General features: G+C 40.4%; 1 long non-coding RNA gene across 1 annotated transcript; it reads right to left on the bottom strand.

Annotated features, from left to right (window-relative positions):
• Positions 1-6,668: 6,668 nt before the first annotated feature.
• Positions 6,669-8,257, bottom strand: LOC128313426 (uncharacterized). Its single transcript, XR_008294124.1, has 3 exons — positions 8,186-8,257; positions 8,128-8,151; positions 6,669-6,979 (listed from the first exon to the last, which is right to left on the bottom strand). It is a non-coding gene; the product is annotated as an uncharacterized LOC128313426 (long non-coding RNA).
• Positions 8,258-8,904: the final 647 nt, after the last annotated feature.

The raw sequence follows: 8,904 nt of genomic DNA, 5'->3' as shown, positions 1-8,904 counted from the left end.
CTAAACTAGACAGGATCTCTGTGTAGCTGGTTGGAGTCATAACAGTAACAGCCTTTTGAAAATCCTGTTTCTGTCCTAGAGTATGGGCTATGCAGAACTCTATCAATTGAAATAGAAAAGAGGTTTAACTTAAGCCGGTTGCTTTTATGATAAGAAAAGAGAATCAGTGCTCCAGAATGTTGCGCACAAGTCACTCGCAGTGATCTGCATGGTAATTGGATGTGCATTGAAAGATATTTATATTTAGTTTTGATAAAATACACAGTTGTCTGAACATTTCCAGAACTAGAAACCAAATAGGACGTATGCCTTCCTTTGGAGAGCTCATTTATGCGTTTCTGAATTTGAACTTTCCCTTGTACTCATGGAACATTAAGAACTGTGGTTAACTCAAGATGAAAATTTGGAGCGGCTACCGCTTGGATAAAATGATTTTCTTGTGTTTTCATACAATCGTTTAATGAGCTGTATCCCATGAGATCATATTGGAGACCCACAACAGCTAAACCAAAAGAGCCACTTGAGGCCTGTGCTTTTATCAAGAACATTGTATTTTTTTTTTAAAGCTCTGTTTGCTCCGTTCACTTCCACCCCTGCACCCCACCCCAACTGGTGAGGGTAACATATTTGCTCCATGTATAAAACCAGAAATGGAAAGTTGTTTTGGTTTTCCTTAATAAAATCTTCACAAATTTGATTTTTAACGTATAGGAGAGAGTTTTCCATTAAGCTCTTTTTCCATTGAAGGAAGGCAGCAAAGTTGGCTACGTGGAAATCTGTAATTGAAAACAAAGCTTCTCTGGTTTCCTCACTTGCTCATATACATGTTATGCTTCTTGATTATTGCATTTTTAAAACTTTTCTCGAGTTGCACTTGGTATAACGTGATACAATTAGGAGACTTGGCGTGGGGGTGAAATGCAGGCTCAGTTCCCTAAAAGTGGAGGTAGAGACACGTAAATATGACGCTAGGTGCCTGCTAAATTCTGGAATTCTAGGAGTCTTGGGCTTGGGACTGAAATGTCACATCTTTAATGATTTTTTTTTTCTATTGTTGCCTGTTTTCCTTCATCTACATGGGCAGATTTTGAAGAGGCATGTCTGAGATTTAGGAGAAATCATTGGATTTGGGTTCAAGAATTATATGCCACAGCCAGCTGTTGTTACCACCTTATACCATAAACTTTGGGTTCCTTTCATATATTATTTCATTTAATCACCGGCTGGTATCCTCTGTGGCACTTAATATTTGCCTGCAGTTTACAAGTAAGAAAGTCAAGGTTGAGACAAGTTGAGTAATATGCTTCAGACCTCAGAACCTGTCGGCCGACGTGCTGATCAAGTGAGGTGGGACTTCAGGCTCTTTGTTGCTTACATCCAGGAGGGGAGCTCCTGCTGGCCCTGCCCCACTCCGCACATTTGGTGGCTTTTTTTTTTTTAATTTCCCTGAGCCCCCTATTCGTTGTATGCAAACTGGCAACAAGAATCTTTCTTTCCCAGGGTATTCTGCATATTGAATGATTTGACAATTGTGAAAATACTGCTATGGACTGGATGTTTGTGCCCCACCCTGCCAAAGTTTATACGTGAAACGTAATCCCAATGTGATGACATTTGGAGGTGGGGCCTCTGGGAGGTGGTTAGATCCTGAAGGCAGAGGGATTCATGCCCTAGAAGAGACCCCAGGGACACTCCTTGTTTCTTCGGCCATGGGATGTTACAGTGAGACCACCATCAATGAGGAAGCTCTCATCAGACGCTGTTCCTGTCTGCACCGTGATCTTGTACTTGCCAGCCTCCTGCACTGTGAGAATACATGTTTCCTGTTTATAAGATGCCCGGTTTATAGTATGTTTGTTACGGCAGCCTGAGAAGATTAAGACAAGTATGTAACGGAATATTTTATAACACATGTAGGAAGTTAATACGTGTTTGTTTAATTTAATTTTTTTAAATGTTTATTTATTTTTGAGAGAGACAGAGACAGAATGCGAGTGGGTTGGGGCAAAGAGAGAGGGAGACACAGAATTGGAAGCAGGCTTCAGGCTCCGAGCTGTCAGCACAGAACCCGACGTGGGGGCTTGAACCCACGAGCTGGGAGATCATGACCTGAGCCGAAGTCAGAAGCTCAACCGACTGAGCCACCCAGGTGCCCCAATGTTTGTTTAATTTAAAGAAATATGCAACGTATTTATGACTTGAAAAGACTAAAACTTGCTGAAGGGAAACAATGATTTTTACCGAAGATCCTAGACAATTAATGGTAGGACAATAAGTACAGGTACAGTTGGACCAGAAAATCTGGGAAATAAGAGGAATGTGTACTTTCTTTCCTTTGGGCCCAAGAAAGTATTGATGTACCCTGCAGAGACAGGAAAAGAAAAAAAGAGGTCAACTGTTTTTCACAATAATGGTTGATTTACTGGATTCGAAGGTGTCTTTCAACATACAAAATGAATAGTGTCAGCCTTTAAAATGTATTAGCAGCCCAGGAATTCGACAACTCAACACTATTTCATTCTGAAGAACAAAATTAGAAATTCCCATTAATATATTCTTTGTGGACGGGAGAATATATAAGGATACACACAGTAGAGTTTCATAATGAATTTACGATGTTTTTCTTTGCCGTACATTTTGGCCCTCTTTGAAAGCCACAAATGTGAACATGGTTATAATAGAGCTTAGAAGAAGATGAAACAGAGGAACAGGAGGAGGAGAGGAAGAAAAATGATATGTGCAAAATACTATACCGTTGTAGAAGTAGATCATTTTAATGGCCAAATGAGGGAAATGAAGTTCCATAATAAACTACTATACAAAACATCTAAATGCAAGTTAAAGAACTGAAAAACCTCCAAAAATAACTATGGAAATTGGTATTCACATAGCAAGAATGAGGTTTTGTTAGGAATATTTTTTTTTAATGTTTATTTATTTTTGAAGCAGAGAGACAGAGAGTGAGTGGGGAGGGAGAGAGAGAGGGGGAGACACGGAATCTAAGGCAGGCTTCTGCTCACAGCACGGAGCCTGACGCGGGGCTCAAACTCACAAACCATGAGGTCATGACCTGAGCCCAAGTTGGATGCCCAACCAACTGAGCCACCCAGGCGCCACAGGAATAAATTTTGTATCACAATACTGGCGGAAGGAGGGTTCTGTGTATGTAGATACATATGTGAACATGTATGAGTATATATAAAAATTGGGTATATATTAATTCTCATTCATTTTTTTAAAATTTTTTTCAACGTTTTTTATTTATTTTTGGGACAGAGAGAGACAGAGCATGAACGGGGGAGGGGCAGAGAGAGAGGGAGACACAGAATCGGAAACAGGCTCCAGGCTCCGAGCCATCAGCCCAGAGCCTGACGCGGGGCTCGAACTCACCGACCGTGAGATCGTGACCTGGCTGAAGTCAGACGCTTAACCGACTGCGCCACCCAGGCGCCCCTCTCATTCATTTTTTATGTTAGAAAGGAACATTTTTCTAAAGAATTATATTAATGACCTAAGCTATTACTTTTATTTGCTTTTTTGACTTGAGAAGGTACTTGGGTTTCTTTTGTATTCTAAACTTAATATTGGAATCATTATCTCTTTATGCTCTTGGTAGCAGGGGATATCAGTAGATTGCTCATTTTCCTGACATTATTTGGGTTTAAAATATATTACATTACCTTTTTTTTAAAGATTTAAAATAGGGCCCCCCTGGGTGGTTCAGTCGGTTGAGCACCCGACTCTTGAATTGGGTTCAGGTGATGATCCCAGGGTCATGGGATTGAGCTCTGTGTCAGGCTCTGCACTGGGCATTGAATCTGCTTCAGATTCTCTCCCCCCACCCCTCTTTCCTGCGTGCATGCACACTCTTTCTCTGAAATAAAAAAAAAATTGAAATAAATACCTGTGTTATTTCAGTCCAAAAGTTGAAGTATCATGTGTAAACATAGGTTACTTCCTGATATCTTTTGACATATAGACAGCGAAATCTCTTCCCTTCCCCCCAGAACTACCTTTTAGTCCAATTTTATGAAGCAAATCATTAATTGCTGTTTTAAATTGTTTGGTGGAAATTGAGTCCCTGCTAGGGGAGCATGAGTTTAGTCACACCAACCTGCCATGGGCGATATGACAGCCATAGACTGAGCCAAGCTAAGTGGTCATAATTGGGCATCTAGCTTAGCTAGAGTGTTAAGAAGGATTCTACACACTTCAGCAACTCGCGAAATTCACCCCAGCCAAGTGGAGACGTGGAGGAAGAGGCCAGCTCTCGTCAGGCAGAGAGGATGGACCCGTACTCAGGCTGCCACACTGTCTGGTTTCTTCCTGCATCTGTGTTGTAGATGATTCTCTGTCTACAAATGTGAATTCTTGCACTAGGGTGCTAGACGGCTCCACGTAAGCTTTTGGTCCAATAGGTGCAGTTGCCATGCAATTATAAATTTTAAAATTATCTTACACACAGAGGCAGATTTAAGTTTTGTCAAGCCTGAAGTTCACACACTTTTGGGGACTCTTAAAATAACATAATAAAAAATTGCAAGTATAACTTGATGTGAATATTAATGTGTACTTAGAATGAGGGAAACTACAATTACAAATTTTTTAAGGTTCGTGAATAATACAAAGACATACAGAGAGTAACATAAATATACTTCTATAACACTTTCACATACATTTTTGGCTACCCACTCTTTGATAGCCTGTTCATAACACATCAAGCTTTTCTTTGAGTATTTTCTGCACCGAGAAGAAAAAGGTATTTCAGTCATCCCTCTAGTGTGGTTGGTTGGTTGTTCTGATAAGTTACAAACGTTTCTTTAAGTGTTACAACTTTTTGGTGACATCCTGTAATTTTTAGGAATTTTGTCAAATTAGGGAAGTCAGCTTTCTTTCACGTGAGGGCCATGAGGTGTGGAAGAATTTTCCACATATTAGCTTCCGTGGAAATAAGAAATTTCTCTTCTGTGAACATCCTTCTCCCATTGCTGGGCACCGTAGGACACACAACATATCGTCATAGGACCTTGGCTCTTCATTTCTTTGTCACTACCCCTGATGAGTTGGTACAGTCAGTAGTAGATACATTCTTGGAGGACTTTCAGACCCTGGCACCTAGAAACTTGTAAATATACATGAAAGTGAGTATGCACTACGCAAAAATTTCCAGCACCCTAAAATTACATGCATATGCACCTCAGATCTTCCTTCCCTTTAGCCAGAACCCCACAATGATCTTGGTCACTCCAATGTTGCCCATCGTGGGACAGCATCTGTAATGACGGGGACATTGGAATAGAGAGAGATCATTGTCAGAAGCAAGTGCAGTTCAAATAACTTACTTCTGAAAATTTTATAAGTGCATATGGCTGCGCAAAGCCCCCTATAAATAAGACCAAAACCCAAGCTTTACTTTTAGCTTCAGGGTGGACCACCCATGGCAGACCAACAGCGTTGAACAGCAACAATTGGAAGATGAGTGAGAAAGGGTAATGGGATAAGGCTGGAGAAATATTCAGGGATAATAGACTCATGGTGCCGCCTGTGCTGTTGTAGGCAATGAAAATTTTATTCTGAGGGTGTTGGGTAACAGCTGAAAGGTATTACTTTGAGAGATGAGATGATGCTAATGGACAGATTCTGGACCCATTTACCAGTGGTCCTCTTTTCCTTTTTATTGTTGTATAAAATGTGATTTTTTTAAAAGAAAAGTTCACTTTCTAGTTTACGTATTCTCATTCATTAACCCTAATTTAAAACTACGGTTGGTTTTAAAAGTCTGACTTAAACTGTAGGGGTTCCATCAATCTGCTACCATATCTTCCTATAAAATGTGTTTTCAAGTTCTGGGGGTGGATACTTTTTACAGAAATTAGCAGCAAAAGGAGCTTTGGGTTGCATGAATAAGCAAATAAACCTTCATTCACATTGGGTGATGTTTAAGAAATGCCGCTGCCATTGCAGACTCACTAATTTTTGCAGGGGGGTCATAATAATTTAGACCTCAAGAGACAGGAGGAGAGAAAGTGGCTTGTGTATCATCTGGAGACATCTTTCTTGTTGTGTAAAACTGTCCACAAAAGGGCTCCTGGGTGTCTCGGTTAAGCGTCTGACTCTTGATTTCAGCTCAGGTCATGATCTCACGGTTTGTGAGTTTGAGCCCCGTGTTGGACTCTGCACTGACAGTGTGGAGCCTCCTTGGGATTCTCTGTATCCCTCTCTCTCTCTCTGGCCCTCTCCCGCTCACTCTCTATCTCTCTCAAATAAACATTAAAAGAAAACTGACCAGGAAAAAGAAACATTAATTTTCTTGTATTCCACATTCAAAGAGCTTTTGTTACCATTGTGTGTCTTTAATAAACGTTTTATTATTATTTTTTTTTTTTTTGAGAGAGAGAGACAGAGAGCAAGTGGGGGAGGAGCAGAGGGAGAGACAGGGAGACAGAGAATCCTAAGGAGGCTCCACACTGTCAGTGCAGAGACCAACATGGGGCTCAAACTCACAAACCGTGAGATCATGACCTGAGTCGAAGTCAAGAGTCAGACGCTCAACTGACTGAGTCACCCAGGTGCCCCAATAAATGTTTTTGTTTGAAATAATTTTAGATTTACAGAATATTTTCAAGGACAGTACAGAATTCCAGTATATCCTTCAACTGTTTCAGATTCTCCCAATGGTATAGTCCCATATTGCTATCGCATATTTACCAATACTAAGAAACCAATACTGGTATGCTGCTTGTATTCACTAAGCCCCAGACTTTATCTAAATTTCATTCCTGCTTCCATAAATACCTTTTTTTTTTCTGTTCCAGGATCCAATTCACAGTATCACATGTATTTGGGTTGCTCCCTCTCCCTAGTTTCCTTTGATGCTTGCTCAGTCTTTCTTTGTTTTCCATGACTCTGATGTTTCTGAGGAGTGCTGATAATGATTTCATAGACTGTCCAAAGACTTGGTCTTGAACTGGATTGAAAACTAAGGAATGAGAAAATAGCTACTGATCTATACCTTCACCTACTGGAGACACTTATGCAAAATGAATACAATGGATTCAAGCCTGGATGACAGTGCTCAGACCAATTTAGGACCCTCTTGAAGGAGAGTTATTTGTTGGCAATGTTAAATGTCCCCCTACACTTGGGTGATTTGGGATGACATTTGTAGCCCGAACTCCACGTAGCTTGATAACGGTTTATGTAAATTTCTACATCTGAATTCCGTATTTGAGTTTCTTATATAATTTGTTTCTAAACTATAAATGCTTGAGCCTTTTCCAGTGGTGTAGATTTTTTTCCATTGTCTTGACCCCGGAAGTGCTCGACGCTAACACAAAAGCGTAATGACCACAGGAGAAAATTGAAAGTATATGATTTGAAGTCACATTGCTTGCACAACTTCAGAAGTCTATGCTTGCCAAGAAAAGAATTTGAAGCATTGCACTTCCATTCCTAAAGAGAAGGGAAGCCAATACCTATAAGATATGTCTTTATTTACTCAAACATAAATCAAATGCTCCAGGAACTTGTGCAAGTAAATCGGATTCCATTTGTATGTTTTTCCTGACACATAAATCTGGCTGCATGCAGAATGGCATGAATAATGCAGGAACTGAGGTCCCAGAGTGAATAATCTTTCATTGAAAACCTGAGACTGATGGCTTACCTTACAGAAATGGATCTGGCATCATGGAGATAAATGCCAGAAAACGCAGAAGCAATTTGTGTGTATCTATTTTTCTCCTATTGGATTTTAATGCTCATGAAAGTGGTGTTATTATTACCATTTTATGCTGGGCACACTACTCACAACAATCTAGAGGGAAGGGTATTATTATTATTGTCCTACTAAGATAAAGAAGATGGGGGCACCTAGGTGGCTCAGTTGGTTAAGCATCCTACTCTTGATTTTGGGTCAGGTCATGATCTTATAGTTTGTGGGTTCAAGCCCCACATCAGGCTCTGTGCTGTCAGTGCAGAGCCTGATTGGGATTCTCAATCTCTTTCAATCTCCCTCTATTCCTCCTCCACTTGTGCTTTCTCTCTTTCTCTCAAAATGAATAAATAAACTAAAAAAGATAAAAGAAAGAAGATGAAGAGATTTTCATTACTTATCCTAGATCATACTTTTGGCCAAGTGCAGAATCAGATCTAGAGGGTCTGACTCCCGAGCCATAAGCATTACCAAACACTGTTCCTATCTCAAACTGAAGATAGTCTTTGATTGTTTATGGTGGCCAGAGGAAATAATCTGACAGAAGGAAAAAAGAATAAAGAAAGGAAAACGAGTTACCACAAAACCTTGACTATGAAAAAAACCTATCATGTACTCAGGCTACAAAGCCTAGTTAAAGTACACCATGGGGTTGGGCGACTGGGTGGCTCAGTTGGTTAAGTGTCCATCCAACTTCGGCTCACGTCATGATCTCACAGTTCATGGATTCGAGCACCACGCCAGGCTCTGTGCTGACAGCTCAGAGCCTGGAGCCTGATACAGATTCTGTGTCTCCCTGTCTCTCTCTGTCCCTCCCCCACTTGTGCTCTTTCTCTCTCAAAAATAAATAAACATTCTAAAAAATTAAAAAAAAAAGTACGCCATAGGGCTGTTATCCCAGAAGCATGAGGAGCAAATCTACATAGACCAATATTCAGATCCCATTTATCACCTGTTTGAACAGTTCAGTGAAGGGGGAGACTTGAAACCATAACTGAAGTTATGAAAGCCTTCATTCATTTATTAAAAATCTATCCACTGGTTAGCTCAGAAGCAGGCAAATAGTAGGTTCTCAATAGGTTGTGTTGAAGACAAGCATTCCTACATATGGCCAAAAATGGTCTGGGGCCATTAGATATGTGTATTGTGCTCCAAATGATGGAAATTGATTATTCCCAAACCTTCCTCTG

This window comes from Acinonyx jubatus, chromosome E1 (genome assembly GCF_027475565.1).
Source record: "Acinonyx jubatus isolate Ajub_Pintada_27869175 chromosome E1, VMU_Ajub_asm_v1.0, whole genome shotgun sequence".
In the NCBI taxonomy this organism is placed as follows: Eukaryota; Metazoa; Chordata; class Mammalia; order Carnivora; family Felidae; genus Acinonyx; species Acinonyx jubatus.
The sequence above is the reverse complement of the archived record's forward strand: the minus strand, read 5'-3'. Positions and strand labels throughout refer to the sequence as shown.